The sequence below is a fragment of the Schistocerca piceifrons genome, chromosome 2 (assembly GCF_021461385.2).
Source record: "Schistocerca piceifrons isolate TAMUIC-IGC-003096 chromosome 2, iqSchPice1.1, whole genome shotgun sequence".
Lineage (NCBI taxonomy): Eukaryota > Metazoa > Arthropoda > Insecta > Orthoptera > Acrididae > Schistocerca > Schistocerca piceifrons.
In genome coordinates this window covers 43,811,754-43,836,121 of record NC_060139.1, presented here as the reverse complement: position 1 = coordinate 43,836,121, position 24,368 = coordinate 43,811,754, and the positions used below count along the sequence as shown (strand labels likewise).

Below are 24,368 nucleotides of genomic sequence, written 5' to 3'. Positions count from 1 at the left end.
TGACTCAGCCACTGACGTGCGATCAGTTTGCACAAAACGCTAGGGCTCGTCCGGGATTTGAACCCGTGACCTCATGCACCCTAAGCAGGAATCATACCCCTAGACCAACGAGCCCTGTGACACGGCGAATGTCAATTATTCCAGTCCCTCGATGTCGTCCAGGGTGCCCTGGAAGTCTCGTGTACGCTGGCGGGATGTGGCCGGCGCGAATTCCCGCGGTCGGCGGCCTTCCTGGGCTACTGGTACCTTCATGTAGAGCTGCCGCTGGGCTCGCACTGCCTGCTGTTGAGAAAGTGATTGCTTTTGCTGATATGACTTGCAATAAGGACTGCGCGAAACGCCGCTATCTCGTTAGGGGTGCTACGGCAGACACCCTCTCGAGCACCCCGAAGACTTCTTGAGCCCTCGGCTGTGATGGGTTCCAGGCTGACAAAAGAACTGTCGTGTGTGCATTCGCGAACGAGAGAAAGTCTGAGGCAAGTTCGAGTGAACAAGAATGGACTCCACGGGTCCGTCTTTTCCGTAGTGTAGCGGTTATCACGTCTCCTTCACACGCAGAAGGTCCCCGGTTCGATCCCGGGCGGGAACAGAATTTTCCTGCCTATGTCGTATTGTCCTCCAATGAGCCACGTCGTGTGTGGATCTGCTGCATGCCCCTTCGTTTTGCAAGTACCACATTTATTGAATTTTTTAGTTACGATGGCAACATCACTACAAGTTGTCTGTGAAGTAAGGTGCACACAAGCAGTTTCCGTGGTGTAGCTGTTATCACGTCAGCCTAACACGCAGAAGGTCCCCGGTTCGATCCCGGGCGGAAACACTTTTTCATCACTTTAAGCAAGACGTACTAACATGCATCTGCTACCATCTGTACCCGAAACCTTCGTAATCGCCTTCACGCGTCGGACCCGAGTGTCAATTGCTCACATCGAATAAGAAATTCATTTGATATTGACGGCGAGCTTTTTGCGCTGACTCAGCCACTGACGTGCGATCAGTTTGCACAAAACGCTAGGGCTCGTCCGGGATTTGAACCCGGGACCTCCTGCACCCTAAGCAGGAATCATACCCCTACACCAACGAGCCCTGTGACACGGCGAATGCCAATTATTCCAGTCCATCGATGTCCTGGGTGCCCTGGAAGTCTCGTGTACGCTGGCGGGATGGGGCCGGCGCGAATTCCCGCGGTCGGCGGCCTTCCTGGGCTACTGGTACCTTCATGTAGAGCTGCCGCTGGGCTCGCACTGCCTGCTGTTGAGAAAGTGAATGCTTTTGCTGATATGACTTGCAATAAGGACTGCGCGAAACGCCGCTATCTCGTTAGGGGTGATACGGCAGACACCCTCTCGAGCACCCCGAAGACTTCTTGAGCCCTCGGCTGTGATGGGTTCCAGGCTGACAAAAGAACTGTCGTGTGTGCATTCGCGAACGAGAGAAAGTCTGAGGCAAGTTCGAGTGAACAAGAATGGACTCCCCGGGTCCGTCGTTTCCGTAGTGTAGCGGTTATCACGTCTGCTTCACACGCAGAAGGTCCCCGGTTCGATCCCGGGCGGGAATAGAATTTTCCTGCCTATGTCGTATTGTCCTCCAATGAGCCACGTCGTGTGTGGATCTGCTGCATGTCCCTTCGTTTTGCAAGTACCACATTTATTGAATTTTTTAGTTACGATGGCAACATCACTACAAGTTGTCTGTGAAGTAAGGTGCACACAAGCAGTTTCCGTGGTGTAGCGGTTATCACGTCAGCCTAACACGCAGAAGGTCCCCGGTTCGATCCCGGGCGGAAACACTTTTTCATCACTTTAAGCAAGACGTACTAACATGCATCTGCTACCATCTGTACCCGAAACCTTCGTAATCGCCTTCACGCGTCGGACCCGAGTGTCAATTGCTCACATCGAATAAGAAATTCATTTGATATTGACGGCGAGCTTTTTGCGCTGACTCAGCCACTGACGTGCGATCAGTTTGCACAAAACGCTAGGGCTCGTCCGGGATTTGAACCCGGGACCTCCTGCACCCTAAGCAGGAATCATACCCCTACACCAACGAGCCCTGTGACACGGCGATTGCCAATTATTCCAGTCCATCGAAGTCCTGGGTGCCCTGGAAGTCTCGTGTACGCTGGCGGGATGGGGCCGGCGCGAATTCCCGCGGTCGGCGGCCTTCCTGGGCTACTGGTACCTTCATGTAGAGCTGCCGCTGGGCTCGCACTGCCTGCTGTTGAGAAAGTGATTGCTTTTGCTGATATGACTTGCAATAACGACTGCGCGAAACGCCGGTATCTCGTTAGGGGTGCTACGGCAGACACCCTCTCGAGCACCCCGAAGACTTCTTGAGCCCTCGGCTGTGATGGGTTCCAGGCTGACAAAAGAACTGTCTTGTGTGCATTCGCGAACGAGAGAAAGTCTGAGGCAAGTTCGAGTGAACAAGGATGGACTCCCCGGGTCCGTCGTTTCCGTAGTGTAGCGGTTATCACGTCTGCTTCACACGCAGAAGGTCCCCGGTTCGATCCCGGGCGGGAACAGAATTTTCCTGCCTATGTCGTATTGTCCTCCAATGAGCCACGTCGTGTGTGGATCTGCTGCATGTCCCTTCGTTTTGCAAGTACCACATTTATTGAATTTTTTAGTTACGATGGCAACATCACTACAAGTTGTCTGTGAAGTAAGGTGCACACAACCAGTTTCCGTGGTGTAGCGGTTATCACGTCTGCCTAACACGCAGAAGGTCCCCGGTTCGATCCCGGGCGGAAACACTTTTTCATCACTTTAAGCAAGACGTACTAACATGCATCTGCTACCATCTGTACCCGAAACCTTCGTAATCGCCTTCACGCGTCGGACCCGAGTGTCAATTGCTCACATCGAATAAGAAATTCATTTGATATTGACGGCGAGCTTTTTGCGCTGACTCAGCCACTGACGTGCGATCAGTTTGCACAAAACGCTAGGGCTCGTCCGGGATTTGAACCCGGGACCTCCTGCACCCTAAGCAGGAATCATACCCCTACACCAACGAGCCCTGTGACACGGCGAATGCCAATTATTCCAGTCCATCGATGTCCTGGGTGCCCTGGAAGTCTCGTGTACGCTGGCGGGATGGGGCCGGCGCGAATTCCCGCGGTCGGCGGCCTTCCTGGGCTACTGGTACCTTCATGTAGAGCTGCCGCTGGGCTCGCACTGCCTGCTGTTGAGAAAGTGAATGCTTTTGCTGATATGACTTGCAATAAGGACTGCGCGAAACGCCGCTATCTCGTTAGGGGTGATACGGCAGACACCCTCTCGAGCACCCCGAAGACTTCTTGAGCCCTCGGCTGTGATGGGTTCCAGGCTGACAAAAGAACTGTCGTGTGTGCATTCGCGAACGAGAGAAAGTCTGAGGCAAGTTCGAGTGAACAAGAATGGACTCCCCGGGTCCGTCGTTTCCGTAGTGTAGCGGTTATCACGTCTGCTTCACACGCAGAAGGTCCCCGGTTCGATCCCGGGCGGGAATAGAATTTTCCTGCCTATGTCGTATTGTCCTCCAATGAGCCACGTCGTGTGTGGATCTGCTGCATGTCCCTTCGTTTTGCAAGTACCACATTTATTGAATTTTTTAGTTACGATGGCAACATCACTACAAGTTGTCTGTGAAGTAAGGTGCACACAAGCAGTTTCCGTGGTGTAGCGGTTATCACGTCAGCCTAACACGCAGAAGGTCCCCGGTTCGATCCCGGGCGGAAACACTTTTTCATCACTTTAAGCAAGACGTACTAACATGCATCTGCTACCATCTGTACCCGAAACCTTCGTAATCGCCTTCACGCGTCGGACCCGAGTGTCAATTGCTCACATCGAATAAGAAATTCATTTGATATTGACGGCGAGCTTTTTGCGCTGACTCAGCCACTGACGTGCGATCAGTTTGCACAAAACGCTAGGGCTCGTCCGGGATTTGAACCCGGGACCTCCTGCACCCTAAGCAGGAATCATACCCCTACACCAACGAGCCCTGTGACACGGCGATTGCCAATTATTCCAGTCCATCGAAGTCCTGGGTGCCCTGGAAGTCTCGTGTACGCTGGCGGGATGGGGCCGGCGCGAATTCCCGCGGTCGGCGGCCTTCCTGGGCTACTGGTACCTTCATGTAGAGCTGCCGCTGGGCTCGCACTGCCTGCTGTTGAGAAAGTGATTGCTTTTGCTGATATGACTTGCAATAACGACTGCGCGAAACGCCGGTATCTCGTTAGGGGTGCTACGGCAGACACCCTCTCGAGCACCCCGAAGACTTCTTGAGCCCTCGGCTGTGATGGGTTCCAGGCTGACAAAAGAACTGTCTTGTGTGCATTCGCGAACGAGAGAAAGTCTGAGGCAAGTTCGAGTGAACAAGGATGGACTCCCCGGGTCCGTCGTTTCCGTAGTGTAGCGGTTATCACGTCTGCTTCACACGCAGAAGGTCCCCGGTTCGATCCCGGGCGGGAACAGAATTTTCCTGCCTATGTCGTATTGTCCTCCAATGAGCCACGTCGTGTGTGGATCTGCTGCATGTCCCTTCGTTTTGCAAGTACCACATTTATTGAATTTTTTAGTTACGATGGCAACATCACTACAAGTTGTCTGTGAAGTAAGGTGCACACAACCAGTTTCCGTGGTGTAGCGGTTATCACGTCTGCCTAACACGCAGAAGGTCCCCGGTTCGATCCCGGGCGGAAACACTTTTTCATCACTTTAAGCAAGACGTACTAACATGCATCTGCTACCATCTGTACCCGAAACCTTCGTAATCGCCTTCACGCGTCGGACCCGAGTGTCAATTGCTCACATCGAATAAGAAATTCATTTGATATTGACGGCGAGCTTTTTGCGCTGACTCAGCCACTGACGTGCGATCAGTTTGCACAAAACGCTAGGGCTCGTCCGGGATTTGAACCCGTGACCTCCTGCACCCTAAGCAGGAATCATACCCCTACACCAACGAGCCCTGTGACACGGCGAATGTCTATTATTCCAGTCCCTCGATGTCGTCCAGGGTGCCCTGGAAGTCTCGTGTACGCTGGCGGGATGGGGCCGGCGCGAATTCCCGCGGTCGGCGGCCTTCCTGGGCTACTGGTACCTTCATGTAGAGCTGCCGCTGGGCTCGCACTGCCTGCTGTTGAGAAAGTGATTGCTTTTGCTGATATGACTTGCAATAACGACTGCGCGAAACGCCGCTATCTCGTTAGGGGTGCTACGGCAGACACCCTCTCAAGCACCCCGAAGACTTCTTGAGCCCTCGGCTGTGATGGGTTCCAGGCTGACAAAAGAACTGTCGTGTGTGCATTCGCGAACGAGAGAAAGTCTGAGGCAAGTTCGAGTGAACAAGGATGGACTCCCCGGGTCCGTCGTTTCCGTAGTGTAGCGGTTATCACGTGTGCTTCACACGCAGAAGGTCCCCGGTTCGATCCCGGGCGGGAACAGAATTTTCCTGCCTATGTCGTATTGTCCTCCAATGAGCCACGTCGTGTGTGGATCTGCTGCATGTCCCTTCGTTTTGCAAGTACCACATTTATTGAATTTTTTAGTTACGATGGCAACATCACTACAAGTTGTCTGTGAAGTAAGGTGCACACAACCAGCTTCCGTGGTGTAGCGGTTATCACGTCTGCCTAACAAGCAGTTCCGCTTTAGACGCCGTGCAGTGTGGACGTGCCTAGTCTTCCGCTCCGCCGTAGCGTTACGTATAGTGGACTATCGTTTTTGTTTACGTGTTGTGTTGCAACTTCTGTGAGTGTTTCTCCGTCGTTGTTTCGTACCTTGTGTTACTTTCTGTCCTTATTTCAGTGTTTTTTGTGTAGCGGTTTCGACCGCATATTTTGAAAATGTCGTCCCAGGTTATTCCTCGTCAGGCTACAGTTAGTTTTGCTTTTGACAAGTCAACCCGCCATGTGCAACCTAGTTCTCTTGAGATTCATGATTGGTTGGTAGATACCTTTGGTGTTCATTCGGATCAGGTGCACACTGCTTATTTTGATACCGAACTGTATGTTTTCTTTGTTAAGTTTATGGACCCACTTCAGGTTGATAAAATTCTTTCTAAATATGGTCATCAAGTTCTCTTTCGGCATCGGGATGATTCTGTAAGTACCGTGCTGCTTTCCAATGCTTCCATCACGTATACCAATGTTCGTGTTTACAACCTTCCACCGGAGGTGGATAATGTCTATCTTAAGGAGGGTCTACAGAAGTATGGTGATGTAAAGAGCATTCGCCTTGAACGCTGGTCAAGCCAACATCGCCTGCAATGTTACAGTGGTATTCGTTCAGTCGAAATGCACGTTAAGCAGAATATTCCATCTCACCTGCAGATCGGTGGATATCGTGTCCATGTAACATATAGTGGTCAGGTGGGCACCTGTTTTTTGTGCAATGAAAGTGGTCACGTGCGTACCGACTGTCCGCGGAGAGTTTTTGTTTTAAAAAATTCTCTCGAACAGCGTCGCAAGTTAACGGTCGCTGACCTCGTTGCAGGTGGTTCTGCTCTTGGTGTAGCACAGTCCAGTGGTAGTAGCGCCCCTCCACAGGTTTTGCGCACCCCTGATACAGAATTTCCTCCTTTGCGTGCTAAATCTGATGTTGTTCCGTCTGTCCCTCAGGTGGGTGTGCCACTTTTGAATAATAAGAGGCGTCGCCCACACGATGGAAATAGTACGGATGAGGATCTCCCTGAGATGCCCCAGTCCGAGCGACCGGCATCCTCCGAGCCACTGTGTACTGTAGCTGCTCCCTGCCCTCCTGAGGTAGCGGTTCCGGTGGCGGCTGCTGGCGCCCCTCCGGCCTCCGACGCAGCTTCTCTCGAGTCGGGTCGTCGGTCGGGCCTGTTGGCGCCGTCTTCCGAACCGACTTCGATGTCACAACAAGTGGAGCCGCGACAACTTCCTGCTTCGCTGCCCCATACCTCTGCCAGCGGAGCTGCTCCGCTTCCTTCCAACTCTGCGGCCTCGGACCTTCCTGCTCACGTTTCGCCTCCGTGCAGTCCATGTTTGCCGGAAGCTAGTGCAGGTGTTGACCATTCCGTTTTGTCGGATGTTTCCCCCGCGACCCCGGATCCCGCATGTGGACCGGCGCGGGTGGTGTCGGATACAGAACTTGACCCTCCTACGTCACCGGCGGCTGAAGTTTCCTTGCCCGTCAGCCGACGCAAGTTACGCGTTCAGCCGAACGTTAATGCTGTTCGTAAAAAACCGAAACGTAAGGGATCCGCGGAACGGGGTAGCAGTCCCCCTCCCTCGGATGCCTCTGTCACCCCTGCTATGGACTGTGACGCTGGTGCGTCGGTGTAGGTGATTTGTTTTCTCGCTTTTCTCTCTATGGTTCAAGCATACACCTTTCTTACCTTAAATGTTAACCGTATTGAGTCCGACGTTCGCATTGCCTCTTTGCGGCAGTTTATTTACGACGCCTGTGCGGACGTAGTGTTTTTGCAGGAAGTGTTGTTTTCTGATCTCTCTCTACCTGGATTTCAAACTGTTTTTAATGTCGCGCCGGAATATTCAACAGGAACTGCTCTTTTCTTTCGAGAGGGCATTCCTATTACTGACATTGAATTCCTTGACTCTGGCCGTGGGATTGGTTGTCGTCTTTTTGATCTCCGCCTCGTTGTTTTGTATGCCCCCTCTGGTTCGGGTCACACTGTGGCTCGATCGCGCTTTTATAAAGAAGAGCTTATTTATCTTTTGCGCCAGAGTCCTCGGAGTCTCCTGCTCGGAGGCGATTTTAATTGTGTTTTACGCCCTGCAGACCAGTCCCCCAATTTTAATTATTGCCGTGATTTACATGACTTAGTTCGTACGATGCATCTGCGTGATGTTTGGGAACACAAATATCCAACCCTGGTGAAATATACGTTTTTTACCGCGTCCTCATGCAGTAGACTCGACAGATTCTATTTATCTGATTTTTTATGTGATAAAATTCTTTCTGTCGATGTTATTCCTACTAGTTTTTCTGACCATTGTGCTTTTACTGCAACTGTAAATCTTAGTCGCCAACCTGCAAAACTTTATCGTTCCCAGTGGATGTTAAATGTTTCCCACCTTGCCGACAGTGCTATGGATGATGTTATAAGTGGCGTGTGGGAGCGATGTCTTCGCTCTGTCCCGCGATACCCCTCCTTGCTGGTTTGGTGGACTGCGTTTGCCAAGCCCAAGATTCGTCAGACTTTGATTTTCTACTGTGCTGCTAGGACGCGTGATTTTAAGAACACGTATGAATATTACTACTCTGTCCTGCGTGAACTATATGACGCGGCGGGTACCTCTCCTCTGCGGATCCATGATGTTCGTCGTATTAAAGCCAAGCTCTTGAGCCTTAAACGACGACAGATGGATGGTCTGCGAGTTAAGTCGAAACCTCACTCTCTTGTTGAAGGTGAACTGACATCCTTGTACCACCTGCTACGGCATCAGACTCGTCGTCGTCGCTCCTTCATCTCTTCTCTTACGGTGGATGATGGGCGACAGCTTATTGCACAGGAGGAAATGGTTCGTGCTCTTCATCAGTATTACACTAGTCTATATTCTGCCGATGATTCTGGTGAGTCTCTTTCGGATGATGTCTTTGGGGATCTAACTGCGACGATCGCGCCTGACGCGAACGGCGAATTTCTCCGGGAGTTCCAGGTAGATGATGTTTTCGATTTTATTGCTCGCTCTCCGTCCAGTAAATCGCCGGGTCCAGACGGCCTGCCTAAAGAATTTTATCTCCGTTTTTGGCCTCTTTTGGGTGGCATTTTTACGCAGATTTTAAATGAGATTGTCAGGGGGATGGATGTGCCTGCCGATTTTAAAGCAGGGAAAATTGTTTTAATCCCGAAGTCCTCTGGTCGTTTATCTGCTGCCAATCTTCGTCCGCTCACATTGCTGAATTTTGACTATAAGACAGCTGCTAGAGCGCTCAATAGCCGGTTGTCTTCTCTGCTTCGGGGTGTGATTGGTGCATATCAATGTTGTTTTCATGATAGATCTATTCTGACACCAGTAGCCGAATATCGGGATGTTGTCTCGGTTGCGGCGGTTACAAACGTACATTGTGCCTTTGCCTTCCTTGATTTTTATAAGGCTTTTGATCACGTCAGTCATGTGTTTTTAGATCGTGTTTTAGGTACAATAGGTTTTAACGCTTCATCACGTGGTGTTCTTGGCAATTTGTATAGGGGAATAACAGCTCGGGTGTCAGTCAATGGGCAGCTGACGCCGCCCATTGCTATCCGCCGCGGAGTGCCTCAGGGTAGTCCGCTCTCTATGTCTTTATTCGTATTGTCCCTGGAACCGCTGCTTCGGACTATTGCTCTCAAGCTTCAGGGTATGTCCCTCTCTGGTGGGAAGCTCTCTGTTAAGGCATATGCGGATGATGTCGTTGTTCTCCTCCGTCAACGTGATGATATCCCGTTGTTGAAAGGGGCGGTTGATGCATACTGTCGTGTCTCTGGAGCGCGTCTCAATCAGGGTAAATGTAAGTTCCTTGATATTCGAGGATTTCGCGATGCTGACGTCCCTTGGGCCACTTTTGTCGATCGCCATACGTCCTTGGGGATTATCATTGATCGGTGTCCTCTAAAAATGGCGGCTCTCAATTGGAAATCTGTCACCGAGAAGATACAGGGGGCTCTGATGGTCCATGAGCAGCGCTCTGCTACCATTTTGCAAAAAGTCAGAATTTTAGACACCTACGTCCTATGTAAAGCTTATTATGTTGCTCAGCTGTTCCCACTTCCCATGATGGTGGCGAAAAGGTTGCGCCAATTGTCTAGCAGGTTTATATGGAAGGGCCATCTATTCAAGTTACGTTACGAGGTAATGACGAAACCGCGTCTCTCCGGAGGCTTGGGCCTCTCTGACATTACTCGCAAGGCGTCTGCTTTGTACGTCCGCCGAACGACTCTAATTGTTACGCAAGAAGTGACTTCAATTACATCCAGGCTTTTTACTGTTGTGCGTCCGGAGAGCCTTGCTCCACCTGTCGATGTCGGACGCCTAAATTTTAAGTTGAAACACATTCGGGAATTTTACATTGCGGTGAGTTACCTCGGTGACGTCTTCTTGCGGCGACCGGTGCCAACGACCAAGGGCTTGATTGCCCGCTGGGAGGGGCTGGCCGGTCCCAATCCAATAGAACTGGCGTCTCCATCTGTGTCCTGGAGGAACGTCTGGAAGAACGTTAGTCTGCCGATCCACTCTATGGCCGTGGCGTCCACGTGGTATAGGGTAATAAATAATTTGGTTCCCACCAATGTACGACTGCACCGTTTTGGTCTTTCTGACACGGACACCTGTACTCGGTGTGGTCTCCTGGATACCCTTGAACATCGATTCACCTGCTGTGGGCACCTTGCTAATTGGCGTTGGCTCAGGAAACAACTTGCTTTTGTCACTAGGTCTGCTGAAGCCGCTTATACTATTGACATCATCGTCCGGCCCGATTCTTCCTTTTTTCCGCGGACGAAGCTCCATACCGTAATGTGGTTGATTGGCCATTTCGTACATTTTGTCAACAGTTGTCATGAAGAGGATGGACACCTAGCGTTTCGGCAGTACATGCTTACTGCTTACTGGCAGCGCTTGCGATTGCCAGGCCTCCGAGATGATTTTGCCAATATGCTTAGCCTGACATTTGAAAGAGAGGGTGTTGGCTAAGGTCACCTGTGTGAGCCATTTTCTTTTACACTGTTTCTGGATTTGCCGCCTTTATATATGTATCTTCTCTACACCAGGACTGAAGTTTTCGTGTTTTAATCTTTATTTCAGTCAGCAGTCTGCATTATATAGTCATGTTTTAGGATTTTAATTTCAGTACTGTAAAAAAAAAAAAAAAAAGAGTCAGTAGAGCGCTAGACCTTCAACCAAAGGGTCCCGGGTTCAAGCCCCCGTCCAGGCGAAAATAAAAAAAAAAAAAAAAAAAAAAAAAAAAAAAAAAAAAAAAAAAAAAAAACCACGCAGAAGGTCCCCGGTTCGATCCCGGGCGGAAACACTTTTTCATCACTTTAAGCAAGACGTACTAACATGCATCTGCTACCATCTGTACCCGAAACCTTCGTAATCGCCTTCACGCGTCGGACCCGAGTGTCAATTGCTCACATCGAATAAGAAATTCATTTGATATTGACGGCGAGCTTTTTGCGCTGACTCAGCCACTGACGTGCGATCAGTTAGCACAAAACGCTAGGGCTCGTCCGGGATTTGAACCCGTGACCTCCTGCACCCTAAGCAGGAATCATACCCCTAGACCAACGAGCCCTGTGACACGGCGAATGTCAATTATTCCAGTCCCTCGATGTCGTCCAGGGTGCCCTGGAAGTCTCGTGTACGCTGGCGGGATGGGGCCGGCGCGAATTCCCGCGGTCGGCGGCCTTCCTGGGCTACTGGTACCTTCATGTAGAGCTGCCGCTGGGCTCGCACTGCCTGCTGTTGAGAAAGTGATTGCTTTTGCTGATATGACTTGCAATAACGACTGCGCGAAACGCCGCTATCTCGTTAGGGGTGCTACGGCAGACACCCTCTCGAGCACCCCGAAGACTTCTTGAGCCCTCGGCTGTGATGGGTTCCAGGCTGACAAAAGAACTGTCGTGTGTGCATTCGCGAACGAGAGAAAGTCTGAGGCAAGTTCGAGTGAACAAGGATGGACTCCCCGGGTCCGTCGTTTCCGTAGTGTAGCGGTTATCACGTCTGCTTCACACGCAGAAGGTCCCCGGTTCGATCCCGGGCGGGAACAGAATTTTCCTGCCTATGTCGTATTGTCCTCCAATGAGCCACGTCGTGTGTGGATCTGCTGCATGTCCCTTCGTTTTGCAAGTACCACATTTATTGAATTTTTTAGTTACGATGGCAACATCACTACAAGTTGTCTGTGAAGTAAGGTGCACACAAGCAGTTTCCGTGGTGTAGCGGTTATCACGTCTGCCTAACACGCAGAAGGTCCCCGGTTCGATCCCGGGCGGAAACACTTTTTCATCACTTTAAGCAAGACGTACTAACATGCATCTGCTACCATCTGTACCCGAAACCTTCGTAATCGCCTTCACGCGTCGGACCCGAGTGTCAATTGCTCACATCGAATAAGAAATTCATTTGATATTGACGGCGAGCTTTTTGCGCTGACTCAGCCACTGACGTGCGATCAGTTTGCACAAAACGCTAGGGCTCGTCCGGGATTTGAACCCGTGACCTCCTGCACCCTAAGCAGGAATCATACCCCTAGACCAACGAGCCCTGTGACACGGCGAATGTCAATTATTCCAGTCCCTCGATGTCGTCCAGGGTGCCCTGGAAGTCTCGTGTACGCTGGCGGGATGGGGCCGGCGCGAATTCCCGCGGTCGGCGGCCTTCCTGGGCTACTGGTACCTTCATGTAGAGCTGCCGCTGGGCTCGCACTGCCTGCTGTTGAGAAAGTGATTGCTTTTGCTGATATGACTTGCAATAAGGACTGCGCGAAACGCCGCTATCTCGTTAGGGGTGCTACGGCAGACACCCTCTCGAGCACCCCGAAGACTTCTTGAGCCCTCGGCTGTGATGGGTTCCAGGCTGACAAAAGAACTGTCGTGTGTGCATTCGCGAACGAGAGAAAGTCTGAGGCAAGTTCGAGTGAACAAGAATGGACTCCCCGGGTCCGTCGTTTCCGTAGTGTAGCGGTTATCACGTCTGCTTCACACGCAGAAGGTCCCCGGTTCGATCCCGGGCGGGAACAGAATTTTCCTGCCTATGTCGTATTGTCCTCCAATGAGCCACGTCGTGTGTGGATCTGCTGCATGTCCCTTCGTTTTGCAAGTACCACATTTATTGAATTTTTTAGTTACGATGGCAACATCACTACAAGTTGTCTGTGAAGTAAGGTGCACACAACCAGTTTCCGTGGTGTAGCGGTTATCACGTCAGCCTAACACGCAGAAGGTCCCCGGTTCGATCCCGGGCGGAAACACTTTTTCATCACTTTAAGCAAGACGTACTAACATGCATCTGCTACCATCTGTACCCGAAACCTTCGTAATCGCCTTCACGCGTCGGACCCGAGTGTCAATTGCTCACATCGAATAAGAAATTCATTTGATATTGACGGCGAGCTTTTTGCGCTGACTCAGCCACTGACGTGCGATCAGTTTGCACAAAACGCTAGGGCTCGTCCGGGATTTGAACCCGTGACCTCCTGCACCCTAAGCAGGAATCATACCCCTAGACCAACGAGCCCTGTGACACGGCGAATGTCAATTATTCCAGTCCCTCGATGTCGTCCAGGGTGCCCTGGAAGTCTCGTGTACGCTGGCGGGATGGGGCCGGCGCGAAATCCCGCGGTCGGCGGCCTTCCTGGGCTACTGGTACCTTCATGTAGAGCTGCCGCTGGGCTCGCACTGCCTGCTGTTGAGAAAGTGATTGCTTTTGCTGATATGACTTGCAATAAGGACTGCGCGAAACGCCGCTATCTCGTTAGGGGTGCTACGGCAGACACCCTCTCGAGCACCCCGAAGACTTCTTGAGCCCTCGGCTGTGATGGGTTCCAGGCTGACAAAAGAACTGTCGTGTGTGCATTCGCGAACGAGAGAAAGTCTGAGGCAAGTTCGAGTGAACAAGGATGGACTCCCCGGGTCCGTCGTTTCCGTAGTGTAGCGGTTATCACGTCTGCTTCACACGCAGAAGGTCCCCGGTTCGATCCCGGGCGGGAACAGAATTTTCCTGCCTATGTCGTATTGTCCTCCAATGAGCCACGTCGTGTGTGGATCTGCTGCATGTCCCTTCGTTTTGCAAGTACCACATTTATTGAATTTTTTAGTTACGATGGCAACATCACTACAAGTTGTCTGTGAAGTAAGGTGCACACAAGCAGTTTCCGTGGTGTAGCGGTTATCACGTCTGCCTAACACGCAGAAGGTCCCCGGTTCGATCCCGGGCGGAAACACTTTTTCATCACTTTAAGCAAGACGTACTAACATGCATCTGCTACCATCTGTACCCGAAACCTTCGTAATCGCCTTCACGCGTCGGACCCGAGTGTCAATTGCTCACATCGAATAAGAAATTCATTTGATATTGACGGCGAGCTTTTTGCGCTGACTCAGCCACTGACGTGCGATCAGTTTGCACAAAACGCTAGGGCTCGTCCGGGATTTGAACCCGTGACCTCCTGCACCCTAAGCAGGAATCATACCCCTAGACCAACGAGCCCTGTGACACGGCGAATGTCAATTGTTCCAGTCCCTCGATGTCGTCCAGGGTGCCCTGGAAGTCTCGTGTACGCTGGCGGGATGGGGCCGGCGCGAATTCCCGCGGTCGGCGGCCTTCCTGGGCTACTGGTACCTTCATGTAGAGCTGCCGCTGGGCTCGCACTGCCTGCTGTTGAGAAAGTGATTGCTTTTGCTGATATGACTTGCAATAACGACTGCGCGAAACGCCGCTATCTCGTTAGGGGTGCTACGGCAGACACCCTCTCGAGCACCCCGAAGACTTCTTGAGCCCTCGGCTGTGATGGGTTCCAGGCTGACAAAAGAACTGTCGTGTGTGCATTCGCGAACGAGAGAAAGTCTGAGGCAAGTTCGAGTGAACAAGGATGGACTCCCCGGGTCCGTCGTTTCCGTAGTGTAGCGGTTATCACGTCTGCTTCACACGCAGAAGGTCCCCGGTTCGATCCCGGGCGGGAACAGAATTTTCCTGCCTATGTCGTATTGTCCTCCAATGAGCCACGTCGTGTGTGGATCTGCTGCATGTCCCTTCGTTTTGCAAGTACCACATTTATTGAATTTTTTAGTTACGATGGCAACATCACTACAAGTTGTCTGTGAAGTAAGGTGCACACAAGCAGTTTCCGTGGTGTAGCGGTTATCACGTCTGCCTAACACGCAGAAGGTCCCCGGTTCGATCCCGGGCGGAAACACTTTTTCATCACTTTAAGCAAGACGTACTAACATGCATCTGCTACCATCTGTACCCGAAACCTTCGTAATCGCCTTCACGCGTCGGACCCGAGTGTCAATTGCTCACATCGAATAAGAAATTCATTTGATATTGACGGCGAGCTTTTTGCGCTGACTCAGCCACTGACGTGCGATCAGTTTGCACAAAACGCTAGGGCTCGTCCGGGATTTGAACCCGTGACCTCCTGCACCCTAAGCAGGAATCATACCCCTAGACCAACGAGCCCTGTGACACGGCGAATGTCAATTGTTCCAGTCCCTCGATGTCGTCCAGGGTGCCCTGGAAGTCTCGTGTACGCTGGCGGGATGGGGCCGGCGCGAATTCCCGCGGTCGGCGGCCTTCCTGGGCTACTGGTACCTTCATGTAGAGCTGCCGCTGGGCTCGCACTGCCTGCTGTTGAGAAAGTGATTGCTTTTGCTGATATGACTTGCAATAAGGACTGCGCGAAACGCCGCTATCTCGTTAGGGGTGCTACGGCAGACACCCTCTCGAGCACCCCGAAGACTTCTTGAGCCCTCGGCTGTGATGGGTTCCAGGCTGACAAAAGAACTGTCGTGTGTGCATTCGCGAACGAGAGAAAGTCTGAGGCAAGTTCGAGTGAACAAGAATGGACTCCCCGGGTCCGTCGTTTCCGTAGTGTAGCGGTTATCACGTCTGCTTCACACGCAGAAGGTCCCCGGTTCGATCCCGGGCGGGAACAGAATTTTCCTGCCTATGTCGTATTGTCCTCCAATGAGCCACGTCGTGTGTGGATCTGCTGCATGTCCCTTCGTTTTGCAAGTACCACATTTATTGAATTTTTTAGTTACGATGGCAACATCACTACAAGTTGTCTGTGAAGTAAGGTGCACACAACCAGTTTCCGTGGTGTAGCGGTTATCACGTCAGCCTAACACGCAGAAGGTCCCCGGTTCGATCCCGGGCGGAAACACTTTTTCATCACTTTAAGCAAGACGTACTAACATGCATCTGCTACCATCTGTACCCGAAACCTTCGTAATCGCCTTCACGCGTCGGACCCGAGTGTCAATTGCTCACATCGAATAAGAAATTCATTTGATATTGACGGCGAGCTTTTTGCGCTGACTCAGCCACTGACGTGCGATCAGTTTGCACAAAACGCTAGGGCTCGTCCGGGATTTGAACCCGTGACCTCCTGCACCCTAAGCAGGAATCATACCCCTAGACCAACGAGCCCTGTGACACGGCGAATGTCAATTATTCCAGTCCCTCGATGTCGTCCAGGGTGCCCTGGAAGTCTCGTGTACGCTGGCGGGATGGGGCCGGCGCGAAATCCCGCGGTCGGCGGCCTTCCTGGGCTACTGGTACCTTCATGTAGAGCTGCCGCTGGGCTCGCACTGCCTGCTGTTGAGAAAGTGATTGCTTTTGCTGATATGACTTGCAATAAGGACTGCGCGAAACGCCGCTATCTCGTTAGGGGTGCTACGGCAGACACCCTCTCGAGCACCCCGAAGACTTCTTGAGCCCTCGGCTGTGATGGGTTCCAGGCTGACAAAAGAACTGTCGTGTGTGCATTCGCGAACGAGAGAAAGTCTGAGGCAAGTTCGAGTGAACAAGGATGGACTCCCCGGGTCCGTCGTTTCCGTAGTGTAGCGGTTATCACGTCTGCTTCACACGCAGAAGGTCCCCGGTTCGATCCCGGGCGGGAACAGAATTTTCCTGCCTATGTCGTATTGTCCTCCAATGAGCCACGTCGTGTGTGGATCTGCTGCATGTCCCTTCGTTTTGCAAGTACCACATTTATTGAATTTTTTAGTTACGATGGCAACATCACTACAAGTTGTCTGTGAAGTAAGGTGCACACAAGCAGTTTCCGTGGTGTAGCGGTTATCACGTCTGCCTAACACGCAGAAGGTCCCCGGTTCGATCCCGGGCGGAAACACTTTTTCATCACTTTAAGCAAGACGTACTAACATGCATCTGCTACCATCTGTACCCGAAACCTTCGTAATCGCCTTCACGCGTCGGACCCGAGTGTCAATTGCTCACATCGAATAAGAAATTCATTTGATATTGACGGCGAGCTTTTTGCGCTGACTCAGCCACTGACGTGCGATCAGTTTGCACAAAACGCTAGGGCTCGTCCGGGATTTGAACCCGTGACCTCCTGCACCCTAAGCAGGAATCATACCCCTAGACCAACGAGCCCTGTGACACGGCGAATGTCAATTGTTCCAGTCCCTCGATGTCGTCCAGGGTGCCCTGGAAGTCTCGTGTACGCTGGCGGGATGGGGCCGGCGCGAATTCCCGCGGTCGGCGGCCTTCCTGGGCTACTGGTACCTTCATGTAGAGCTGCCGCTGGGCTCGCACTGCCTGCTGTTGAGAAAGTGATTGCTTTTGCTGATATGACTTGCAATAAGGACTGCGCGAAACGCCGCTATCTCGTTAGGGGTGCTACGGCAGACACCCTCTCGAGCACCCCGAAGACTTCTTGAGCCCTCGGCTGTGATGGGTTCCAGGCTGACAAAAGAACTGTCGTGTGTGCATTCGCGAACGAGAGAAAGTCTGAGGCAAGTTCGAGTGAACAAGAATGGACTCCCCGGGTCCGTCGTTTCCGTAGTGTAGCGGTTATCACGTCTGCTTCACACGCAGAAGGTCCCCGGTTCGATCCCGGGCGGGAACAGAATTTTCCTGCCTATGTCGTATTGTCCTCCAATGAGCCACGTCGTGTGTGGATCTGCTGCATGTCCCTTCGTTTTGCAAGTACCACATTTATTGAATTTTTTAGTTACGATGGCAACATCACTACAAGTTGTCTGTGAAGTAAGGTGCACACAACCAGTTTCCGTGGTGTAGCGGTTATCACGTCAGCCTAACACGCAGAAGGTCCCCGGTTCGATCCCGGGCGGAAACACTTTTTCATCACTTTAAGCAAGACGTACTAACATGCATCTGCTACCATCTGTACCCGAAACCTTCGTAATCGCCTTCACGCGTCGGACCCGAGTGTCAATTGCTCACATCGAATAAGAAATTCATTTGATATTGACGGCGAGCTTTTTGCGCTGACTCAGCCACTGACGTGCGATCAGTTTGCACAAAACGCTAGGGCTCGTCCGGGATTTGAACCCGTGACCTCCTGCACCCTAAGCAGGAATCATACCCCTAGACCAACGAGCCCTGTGACACGGCGAATGTCAATTATTCCAGTCCCTCGATGTCGTCCAGGGTGCCCTGGAAGTCTCGTGTACGCTGGCGGGATGGGGCCGGCGCGAAATCCCGCGGTCGGCGGCCTTCCTGGGCTACTGGTACCTTCATGTAGAGCTGCCGCTGGGCTCGCACTGCCTGCTGTTGAGAAAGTGATTGCTTTTGCTGATATGACTTGCAATAAGGACTGCGCGAAACGCCGCTATCTCGTTAGGGGTGCTACGGCAGACACCCTCTCGAGCACCCCGAAGACTTCTTGAGCCCTCGGCTGTGATGGGTTCCAGGCTGACAAAAGAACTGTCGTGTGTGCATTCGCGAACGAGAGAAAGTCTGAGGCAAGTTCGAGTGAACAAGGATGGACTCCCCGGGTCCGTCGTTTCCGTAGTGTAGCGGTTATCACGTCTGCTTCACACGCAGAAGGTCCCCGGTTCGATCCCGGGCGGGAACAGAATTTTCCTGCCTATGTCGTATTGTCCTCCAATGAGCCACGTCGTGTGTGGATCTGCTGCATGTCCCTTCGTTTTGCAAGTACCACATTTATTGAATTTTTTAGTTACGATGGCAACATCACTACAAGTTGTCTGTGAAGTAAGGTGCACACAAGCAGTTTCCGTGGTGTAGCGGTTATCACGTCTGCCTAACACGCAGAAGGTCCCCGGTTCGATCCCGGGCGGAAACACTTTTTCATCACTTTAAGCAAGACGTACTAACATGCATCTGCTACCATCTGTACCCGAAACCTTCGTAATCGCCTTCACGCGTCGGACCCGAGTGTCAATTGCTCACATCGAATAAGAAATTCATTTGATATTGACGGCGAGCTTTTTGCGCTGACTCAGCCACTGACGTGCGATCAGTTTGCACAAAACGCTAGGGCTCGTCCGGGATTTGAACCCGTGACCTCCTGCACCCTAAGCAGGAATCATACCCCTAGACCAACGAGCCCTGTGACACGGCGAATGTCAATTGTTCCAGTCCCTCGATGTCGTCCAGGGTGCCCTGGAAGTCTCGTGTACGCTGGCGGGATGGGGCCGGCGCGAATTCCCGCGGTCGGCGGCCTTCCTGGGCTACTGGTACCTTCATGTAGAGCTGCCGCTGGGCTCGCACTGCCTGCTGTTGAGAAAGTGATTGCTTTTGCTGATATGACTTGCAATAACGACTGCGCGAAACGCCGCTATCTCGTTAGGGGTGCTACGGCAGACACCCTCTCGAGCACCCCGAAGACTTCTTGAGCCCTCGGCTGTGATGGGTTCCAGGCTGACAAAAGAACTGTCGTGTGTGCATTCGCGAACGAGAGAAAGTCTGAGGCAAGTTCGAGTGAACAAGGATGGACTCCCCGGGTCCGTCGTTTCCGTAGTGTAGCGGTTATCACGTCTGCTTCACACGCAGAAGGTCCCCGGTTCGATCCCGGGCGGGAACAGAATTTTCCTGCCTATGTCGTATTGTCCTCCAATGAGCCACGTCGTGTGTGGATCTGCTGCATGTCCCTTCGTTTTGCAAGTACCACATTTATTGAATTTTTTAGTTACGATGGCAACATCACTACAAGTTGTCTGTGAAGTAAGGTGCACACAAGCAGTTTCCGTGGTGTAGCGGTTATCACGTCTGCCTAACACGCAGAAGGTCCCCGGTTCGATCCCGGGCGGAAACACTTTTTCATCACTTTAAGCAAGACGTACTAACATGCATCTGCTACCATCTGTACCCGAAACCTTCGTAATCGCCTTCACGCGTCGGACCCGAGTGTCAATTGCTCACATCGAATAAGAAATTCATTTGATATTGACGGCGAGCTTTTTGCGCTGACTCAGCCACTGACGTGCGATCAGTTTGCACAAAACGCTAGGGCTCGTCCGGGATTTGAACCCGTGACCTCCTGCACCCTAAGCAGGAATCATACCCCTAGACCAACGAGCCCTGTGACACGGCGAATGTCAATTATTCCAGTCCCTCGATGTCGTCCAGGGTGCCCTGGAAGTCTCGTGTACGCTGGCGGGATGGGGCCGGCGCGAATTCCCGCGGTCGGCGGCCTTCCTGGGCTACTGGTACCTTCATGTAGAGCTGCCGCTGGGCTCGCACTGCCTGCTGTTGAGAAAGTGATTGCTTTTGCTGATATGACTTGCAATAAGGACTGCGCGAAACGCCGCTATCTCGTTAGGGGTGCTACGGCAGACACCCTCTCGAGCACCCCGAAGACTTCTTGAGCCCTCGGCTGTGATGGGTTCCAGGCTGACAAAAGAACTGTCGTGTGTGCATTCGCGAACGAGAGAAAGTCTGAGGCAAGTTCGAGTGAACAAGAATGGACTCCCCGGGTCCGTCGTTTCCGTAGTGTAGCGGTTATCACGTCTGCTTCACACGCAGAAGGTCCCCGGTTCGATCCCGGGCGGGAACAGAATTTTCCTGCCTATGTCGTATTGTCCTCCAATGAGCCACGTCGTGTGTGGATCTGCTGCATGTCCCTTCGTTTTGCAAGTACCACATTTATTGAATTTTTTAGTTACGATGGCAACATCACTACAAGTTGTCTGTGAAGTAAGGTGCACACAACCAGTTTCCGTGGTGTAGCGGTTATCACGTCAGCCTAACACGCAGAAGGTCCCCGGTTCGATCCCGGGCGGAAACACTTTTTCATCACTTTAAGCAAGACGTACTAACATGCATCTGCTACCATCTGTACCCGAAACCTTCGTAATCGCCTTCACGCGTCGGACCCGAGTGTCAATTGCTCACATCGAATAAGAAATTCATTTGATATTGACGGCGAGCTTTTTGCGCTGACTCAGCCACTGACGTGCGATCAGTTTGCACAAAACGCTAGGGCTCGTCCGGGATTTGAACCCGTGACCTCCTGCACCCTAAGCAGGAATCATACCCCTAGACCAACGAGCCCTGTGACACGGCGAATGTCAATTATTCCAGTCCCTCGATGTCGTCCAGGGTGCCCTGGAAGTCTCGTGTACGCTGGCGGGATGGGGCCGGCGCGAAATCCCGCGGTCGGCGGCCTTCCTGGGCTACTGGTACCTTCATGTAGAGCTGCCGCTGGGCTCGCACTGCCTGCTGTTGAGAAAGTGATTGCTTTTGCTGATATGACTTGCAATAAGGACTGCGCGAAACGCCGCTATCTCGTTAGGGGTGCTACGGCAGACACCCTCTCGAGCACCCCGAAGACTTCTTGAGCCCTCGGCTGTGATGGGTTCCAGGCTGACAAAAGAACTGTCGTGTGTGCATTCGCGAACGAGAGAAAGTCTGAGGCAAGTTCGAGTGAACAAGGATGGACTCCCCGGGTCCGTCGTTTCCGTAGTGTAGCGGTTATCACGTCTGCTTCACACGCAGAAGGTCCCCGGTTCGATCCCGGGCGGGAACAGAATTTTCCTGCCTATGTCGTATTGTCCTCCAATGAGCCACGTCGTGTGTGGATCTGCTGCATGTCCCTTCGTTTTGCAAGTACCACATTTATTGAATTTTTTAGTTACGATGGCAACATCACTACAAGTTGTCTGTGAAGTAAGGTGCACACAAGCAGTTTCCGTGGTGTAGCGGTTATCACGTCTGCCTAACACGCAGAAGGTCCCCGGTTCGATCCCGGGCGGAAACACTTTTTCATCACTTTAAGCAAGACGTACTAACATGCATCTGCTACCATCTGTACCCGAAACCTTCGTAATCGCCTTCACGCGTCGGACCCGAGTGTCAATTGCTCACATCGAATAAGAAATTCATTTGATATTGACGGCGAGCTTTTTGCGCTGACTCAGCCACTGACGTGCGATCAGTTTGCACAAAACGCTAGGGCTCGTCCGGGATTTGAACCCGTGACCTCCTGCACCCTAAGCAGGAATCATACCCCTAGACCAACGAGCCCTGTGACACGGCGAATGTCAATTGTTCCAGTCCCTCGATGTCGTCCAGGGTGCCCTGGAAGTCTCGTGTACGCTGGCGGGATGGGGCCGGCGCGAATTCCCGCGGTCGGCGGCCTTCCTGGGCTACTGGTACCTTCATGTAGAGCTGCCGCTGGGCTCGCACTGCCTGCTGTTGAGAAAGTGATTGCTTTTGCTGATATGACTTGCAATAAGGACTGCGCGAAACGCCGCTATCTCGTTAGGGGTGCTACGGCAGACACCCTCTCGAGCACCCCGAAGACTTCTTGAGCCCTCGGCTGTGATGGGTTCCAGGCTGACAAAAGAACTGTCGTGTGTGCATTCGCGAACGAGAGAAAGTCTGAGGCAAGTTCGAGTGAACAAGAATGGACTCCCCGGGTCCGTCGTTTCCGTAGTGTAGCGGTTATCACGTCTGCTTCACACGCAGAAGGTCCCCGGTTCGATCCCGGGCGGGAACAGAATTTTCCTGCCTATGTCGTATTGTCCTCCAATGAGCCACGTCGTGTGTGGATCTGCTGCATGTCCCTTCGTTTTGCAAGTACCACATTTATTGAATTTTTTAGTTACGATGGCAACATCACTACAAGTTGTCTGTGAAGTAAGGTGCACACAACCAGTTTCCGTGGTGTAGCGGTTATCACGTCAGCCTAACACGCAGAAGGTCCCCGGTTCGATCCCGGGCGGAAACACTTTTTCATCACTTTAAGCAAGACGTACTAACATGCATCTGCTACCATCTGTACCCGAAACCTTCGTAATCGCCTTCACGCGTCGGACCCGAGTGTCAATTGCTCACATCGAATAAGAAATTCATTTGATATTGACGGCGAGCTTTTTGCGCTGACTCAGCCACTGACGTGCGATCAGTTTGCACAAAACGCTAGGGCTCGTCCGGGATTTGAACCCGTGACCTCCTGCACCCTAAGCAGGAATCATACCCCTAGACCAACGAGCCCTGTGACACGGCGAATGTCAATTATTCCAGTCCCTCGATGTCGTCCAGGGTGCCCTGGAAGTCTCGTGTACGCTGGCGGGATGGGGCCGGCGCGAAATCCCGCGGTCGGCGGCCTTCCTGGGCTACTGGTACCTTCATGTAGAGCTGCCGCTGGGCTCGCACTGCCTGCTGTTGAGAAAGTGATTGCTTTTGCTGATATGACTTGCAATAAGGACTGCGCGAAACGCCGCTATCTCGTTAGGGGTGCTACGGCAGACACCCTCTCGAGCACCCCGAAGACTTCTTGAGCCCTCGGCTGTGATGGGTTCCAGGCTGACAAAAGAACTGTCGTGTGTGCATTCGCGAACGAGAGAAAGTCTGAGGCAAGTTCGAGTGAACAAGGATGGACTCCCCGGGTCCGTCGTTTCCGTAGTGTAGCGGTTATCACGTCTGCTTCACACGCAGAAGGTCCCCGGTTCGATCCCGGGCGGGAACAGAATTTTCCTGCCTATGTCGTATTGTCCTCCAATGAGCCACGTCGTGTGTGGATCTGCTGCATGTCCCTTCGTTTTGCAAGTACCACATTTATTGAATTTTTTAGTTACGATGGCAACATCACTACAAGTTGTCTGTGAAGTAAGGTGCACACAAGCAGTTTCCGTGGTGTAGCGGTTATCACGTCTGCCTAACACGCAGAAGGTCCCCGGTTCGATCCCGGGCGGAAACACTTTTTCATCACTTTAAGCAAGACGTACTAACATGCATCTGCTACCATCTGTACCCGAAACCTTCGTAATCGCCTTCACGCGTCGGACCCGAGTGTCAATTGCTCACATCGAATAAGAAATTCATTTGATATTGACGGCGAGCTTTTTGCGCTGACTCAGCCACTGACGTGCGATCAGTTTGCACAAAACGCTAGGGCTCGTCCGGGATTTGAACCCGTGACCTCCTGCACCCTAAGCAGGAATCATACCCCTAGACCAACGAGCCCTGTGACACGGCGAATGTCAATTGTTCCAGTCCCTCGATGTCGTCCAGGGTGCCCTGGAAGTCTCGTGTACGCTGGCGGGATGGGGCCGGCGCGAATTCCCGCGGTCGGCGGCCTTCCTGGGCTACTGGTACCTTCATGTAGAGCTGCCGCTGGGCTCGCACTGCCTGCTGTTGAGAAAGTGATTGCTTTTGCTGATATGACTTGCAATAACGACTGCGCGAAACGCCGCTATCTCGTTAGGGGTGCTACGGCAGACACCCTCTCGAGCACCCCGAAGACTTCTTGAGCCCTCGGCTGTGATGGGTTCCAGGCTGACAAAAGAACTGTCGTGTGTGCATTCGCGAACGAGAGAAAGTCTGAGGCAAGTTCGAGTGAACAAGAATGGACTCCCCGGGTCCGTCGTTTCCGTAGTGTAGCGGTTATCACGTCTGCTTCACACGCAGAAGGTCCCCGGTTCGATCCCGGGCGGGAACAGAATTT

The 24,368-nt window shown here is 52.3% G+C and overlaps 57 non-coding genes across 57 annotated transcripts; 38 read left to right on the top strand and 19 right to left on the bottom strand.

Moving 5' to 3' along the window:
* Positions 1–42: 42 nt before the first annotated feature.
* Trnap-agg lies at positions 43–114 on the bottom strand. The gene has a single exon. It is a non-coding gene; the product is annotated as a tRNA-Pro (tRNA).
* Positions 115–516: 402 nt separating this feature from the next.
* Positions 517–589, top strand: Trnav-cac. Its single transcript has one exon. It is a non-coding gene; the product is annotated as a tRNA-Val (tRNA).
* A 158-nt stretch (positions 590–747) lies between these two features.
* Positions 748–820, top strand: Trnav-aac. Its single transcript has one exon. It is a non-coding gene; the product is annotated as a tRNA-Val (tRNA).
* A 194-nt stretch (positions 821–1,014) lies between these two features.
* Positions 1,015–1,086, bottom strand: Trnap-agg. Its single transcript has one exon. It is a non-coding gene; the product is annotated as a tRNA-Pro (tRNA).
* A 399-nt stretch (positions 1,087–1,485) lies between these two features.
* Positions 1,486–1,558, top strand: Trnav-cac. The gene has a single exon. It is a non-coding gene; the product is annotated as a tRNA-Val (tRNA).
* A 158-nt stretch (positions 1,559–1,716) lies between these two features.
* Trnav-aac lies at positions 1,717–1,789 on the top strand. Its single transcript has one exon. It is a non-coding gene; the product is annotated as a tRNA-Val (tRNA).
* Positions 1,790–1,983: 194 nt separating this feature from the next.
* Positions 1,984–2,055, bottom strand: Trnap-agg. Its single transcript has one exon. It is a non-coding gene; the product is annotated as a tRNA-Pro (tRNA).
* A 399-nt stretch (positions 2,056–2,454) lies between these two features.
* On the top strand, positions 2,455–2,527 carry Trnav-cac. Its single transcript has one exon. It is a non-coding gene; the product is annotated as a tRNA-Val (tRNA).
* Positions 2,528–2,685: 158 nt separating this feature from the next.
* Positions 2,686–2,758, top strand: Trnav-aac. Its single transcript has one exon. It is a non-coding gene; the product is annotated as a tRNA-Val (tRNA).
* Positions 2,759–2,952: 194 nt separating this feature from the next.
* Trnap-agg lies at positions 2,953–3,024 on the bottom strand. The gene has a single exon. It is a non-coding gene; the product is annotated as a tRNA-Pro (tRNA).
* Positions 3,025–3,423: 399 nt separating this feature from the next.
* Positions 3,424–3,496, top strand: Trnav-cac. Its single transcript has one exon. It is a non-coding gene; the product is annotated as a tRNA-Val (tRNA).
* Positions 3,497–3,654: 158 nt separating this feature from the next.
* Positions 3,655–3,727, top strand: Trnav-aac. Its single transcript has one exon. It is a non-coding gene; the product is annotated as a tRNA-Val (tRNA).
* Positions 3,728–3,921: 194 nt separating this feature from the next.
* On the bottom strand, positions 3,922–3,993 carry Trnap-agg. The gene has a single exon. It is a non-coding gene; the product is annotated as a tRNA-Pro (tRNA).
* A 399-nt stretch (positions 3,994–4,392) lies between these two features.
* On the top strand, positions 4,393–4,465 carry Trnav-cac. Its single transcript has one exon. It is a non-coding gene; the product is annotated as a tRNA-Val (tRNA).
* Positions 4,466–4,623: 158 nt separating this feature from the next.
* Trnav-aac lies at positions 4,624–4,696 on the top strand. The gene has a single exon. It is a non-coding gene; the product is annotated as a tRNA-Val (tRNA).
* A 668-nt stretch (positions 4,697–5,364) lies between these two features.
* Positions 5,365–5,437, top strand: Trnav-cac. Its single transcript has one exon. It is a non-coding gene; the product is annotated as a tRNA-Val (tRNA).
* A 5,742-nt stretch (positions 5,438–11,179) lies between these two features.
* Trnap-agg lies at positions 11,180–11,251 on the bottom strand. Its single transcript has one exon. It is a non-coding gene; the product is annotated as a tRNA-Pro (tRNA).
* Positions 11,252–11,653: 402 nt separating this feature from the next.
* Trnav-cac lies at positions 11,654–11,726 on the top strand. The gene has a single exon. It is a non-coding gene; the product is annotated as a tRNA-Val (tRNA).
* A 158-nt stretch (positions 11,727–11,884) lies between these two features.
* Positions 11,885–11,957, top strand: Trnav-aac. The gene has a single exon. It is a non-coding gene; the product is annotated as a tRNA-Val (tRNA).
* A 194-nt stretch (positions 11,958–12,151) lies between these two features.
* Trnap-agg lies at positions 12,152–12,223 on the bottom strand. The gene has a single exon. It is a non-coding gene; the product is annotated as a tRNA-Pro (tRNA).
* Positions 12,224–12,625: 402 nt separating this feature from the next.
* On the top strand, positions 12,626–12,698 carry Trnav-cac. Its single transcript has one exon. It is a non-coding gene; the product is annotated as a tRNA-Val (tRNA).
* Positions 12,699–12,856: 158 nt separating this feature from the next.
* Positions 12,857–12,929, top strand: Trnav-aac. The gene has a single exon. It is a non-coding gene; the product is annotated as a tRNA-Val (tRNA).
* Positions 12,930–13,123: 194 nt separating this feature from the next.
* On the bottom strand, positions 13,124–13,195 carry Trnap-agg. The gene has a single exon. It is a non-coding gene; the product is annotated as a tRNA-Pro (tRNA).
* Positions 13,196–13,597: 402 nt separating this feature from the next.
* Positions 13,598–13,670, top strand: Trnav-cac. The gene has a single exon. It is a non-coding gene; the product is annotated as a tRNA-Val (tRNA).
* Positions 13,671–13,828: 158 nt separating this feature from the next.
* On the top strand, positions 13,829–13,901 carry Trnav-aac. The gene has a single exon. It is a non-coding gene; the product is annotated as a tRNA-Val (tRNA).
* Positions 13,902–14,095: 194 nt separating this feature from the next.
* On the bottom strand, positions 14,096–14,167 carry Trnap-agg. Its single transcript has one exon. It is a non-coding gene; the product is annotated as a tRNA-Pro (tRNA).
* Positions 14,168–14,569: 402 nt separating this feature from the next.
* On the top strand, positions 14,570–14,642 carry Trnav-cac. Its single transcript has one exon. It is a non-coding gene; the product is annotated as a tRNA-Val (tRNA).
* A 158-nt stretch (positions 14,643–14,800) lies between these two features.
* On the top strand, positions 14,801–14,873 carry Trnav-aac. The gene has a single exon. It is a non-coding gene; the product is annotated as a tRNA-Val (tRNA).
* Positions 14,874–15,067: 194 nt separating this feature from the next.
* Trnap-agg lies at positions 15,068–15,139 on the bottom strand. Its single transcript has one exon. It is a non-coding gene; the product is annotated as a tRNA-Pro (tRNA).
* Positions 15,140–15,541: 402 nt separating this feature from the next.
* Trnav-cac lies at positions 15,542–15,614 on the top strand. The gene has a single exon. It is a non-coding gene; the product is annotated as a tRNA-Val (tRNA).
* Positions 15,615–15,772: 158 nt separating this feature from the next.
* Trnav-aac lies at positions 15,773–15,845 on the top strand. The gene has a single exon. It is a non-coding gene; the product is annotated as a tRNA-Val (tRNA).
* Positions 15,846–16,039: 194 nt separating this feature from the next.
* Trnap-agg lies at positions 16,040–16,111 on the bottom strand. Its single transcript has one exon. It is a non-coding gene; the product is annotated as a tRNA-Pro (tRNA).
* A 402-nt stretch (positions 16,112–16,513) lies between these two features.
* Positions 16,514–16,586, top strand: Trnav-cac. The gene has a single exon. It is a non-coding gene; the product is annotated as a tRNA-Val (tRNA).
* A 158-nt stretch (positions 16,587–16,744) lies between these two features.
* Trnav-aac lies at positions 16,745–16,817 on the top strand. The gene has a single exon. It is a non-coding gene; the product is annotated as a tRNA-Val (tRNA).
* A 194-nt stretch (positions 16,818–17,011) lies between these two features.
* On the bottom strand, positions 17,012–17,083 carry Trnap-agg. The gene has a single exon. It is a non-coding gene; the product is annotated as a tRNA-Pro (tRNA).
* A 402-nt stretch (positions 17,084–17,485) lies between these two features.
* On the top strand, positions 17,486–17,558 carry Trnav-cac. The gene has a single exon. It is a non-coding gene; the product is annotated as a tRNA-Val (tRNA).
* A 158-nt stretch (positions 17,559–17,716) lies between these two features.
* Positions 17,717–17,789, top strand: Trnav-aac. The gene has a single exon. It is a non-coding gene; the product is annotated as a tRNA-Val (tRNA).
* Positions 17,790–17,983: 194 nt separating this feature from the next.
* Positions 17,984–18,055, bottom strand: Trnap-agg. Its single transcript has one exon. It is a non-coding gene; the product is annotated as a tRNA-Pro (tRNA).
* A 402-nt stretch (positions 18,056–18,457) lies between these two features.
* Positions 18,458–18,530, top strand: Trnav-cac. Its single transcript has one exon. It is a non-coding gene; the product is annotated as a tRNA-Val (tRNA).
* A 158-nt stretch (positions 18,531–18,688) lies between these two features.
* Positions 18,689–18,761, top strand: Trnav-aac. The gene has a single exon. It is a non-coding gene; the product is annotated as a tRNA-Val (tRNA).
* Positions 18,762–18,955: 194 nt separating this feature from the next.
* Positions 18,956–19,027, bottom strand: Trnap-agg. The gene has a single exon. It is a non-coding gene; the product is annotated as a tRNA-Pro (tRNA).
* A 402-nt stretch (positions 19,028–19,429) lies between these two features.
* Positions 19,430–19,502, top strand: Trnav-cac. Its single transcript has one exon. It is a non-coding gene; the product is annotated as a tRNA-Val (tRNA).
* A 158-nt stretch (positions 19,503–19,660) lies between these two features.
* On the top strand, positions 19,661–19,733 carry Trnav-aac. The gene has a single exon. It is a non-coding gene; the product is annotated as a tRNA-Val (tRNA).
* A 194-nt stretch (positions 19,734–19,927) lies between these two features.
* Trnap-agg lies at positions 19,928–19,999 on the bottom strand. The gene has a single exon. It is a non-coding gene; the product is annotated as a tRNA-Pro (tRNA).
* A 402-nt stretch (positions 20,000–20,401) lies between these two features.
* Trnav-cac lies at positions 20,402–20,474 on the top strand. Its single transcript has one exon. It is a non-coding gene; the product is annotated as a tRNA-Val (tRNA).
* Positions 20,475–20,632: 158 nt separating this feature from the next.
* On the top strand, positions 20,633–20,705 carry Trnav-aac. The gene has a single exon. It is a non-coding gene; the product is annotated as a tRNA-Val (tRNA).
* A 194-nt stretch (positions 20,706–20,899) lies between these two features.
* Trnap-agg lies at positions 20,900–20,971 on the bottom strand. The gene has a single exon. It is a non-coding gene; the product is annotated as a tRNA-Pro (tRNA).
* Positions 20,972–21,373: 402 nt separating this feature from the next.
* Trnav-cac lies at positions 21,374–21,446 on the top strand. The gene has a single exon. It is a non-coding gene; the product is annotated as a tRNA-Val (tRNA).
* A 158-nt stretch (positions 21,447–21,604) lies between these two features.
* On the top strand, positions 21,605–21,677 carry Trnav-aac. Its single transcript has one exon. It is a non-coding gene; the product is annotated as a tRNA-Val (tRNA).
* A 194-nt stretch (positions 21,678–21,871) lies between these two features.
* Trnap-agg lies at positions 21,872–21,943 on the bottom strand. Its single transcript has one exon. It is a non-coding gene; the product is annotated as a tRNA-Pro (tRNA).
* A 402-nt stretch (positions 21,944–22,345) lies between these two features.
* Trnav-cac lies at positions 22,346–22,418 on the top strand. Its single transcript has one exon. It is a non-coding gene; the product is annotated as a tRNA-Val (tRNA).
* Positions 22,419–22,576: 158 nt separating this feature from the next.
* Positions 22,577–22,649, top strand: Trnav-aac. The gene has a single exon. It is a non-coding gene; the product is annotated as a tRNA-Val (tRNA).
* Positions 22,650–22,843: 194 nt separating this feature from the next.
* Positions 22,844–22,915, bottom strand: Trnap-agg. Its single transcript has one exon. It is a non-coding gene; the product is annotated as a tRNA-Pro (tRNA).
* Positions 22,916–23,317: 402 nt separating this feature from the next.
* On the top strand, positions 23,318–23,390 carry Trnav-cac. Its single transcript has one exon. It is a non-coding gene; the product is annotated as a tRNA-Val (tRNA).
* A 158-nt stretch (positions 23,391–23,548) lies between these two features.
* Positions 23,549–23,621, top strand: Trnav-aac. Its single transcript has one exon. It is a non-coding gene; the product is annotated as a tRNA-Val (tRNA).
* A 194-nt stretch (positions 23,622–23,815) lies between these two features.
* On the bottom strand, positions 23,816–23,887 carry Trnap-agg. The gene has a single exon. It is a non-coding gene; the product is annotated as a tRNA-Pro (tRNA).
* A 402-nt stretch (positions 23,888–24,289) lies between these two features.
* Trnav-cac lies at positions 24,290–24,362 on the top strand. Its single transcript has one exon. It is a non-coding gene; the product is annotated as a tRNA-Val (tRNA).
* Positions 24,363–24,368: the final 6 nt, after the last annotated feature.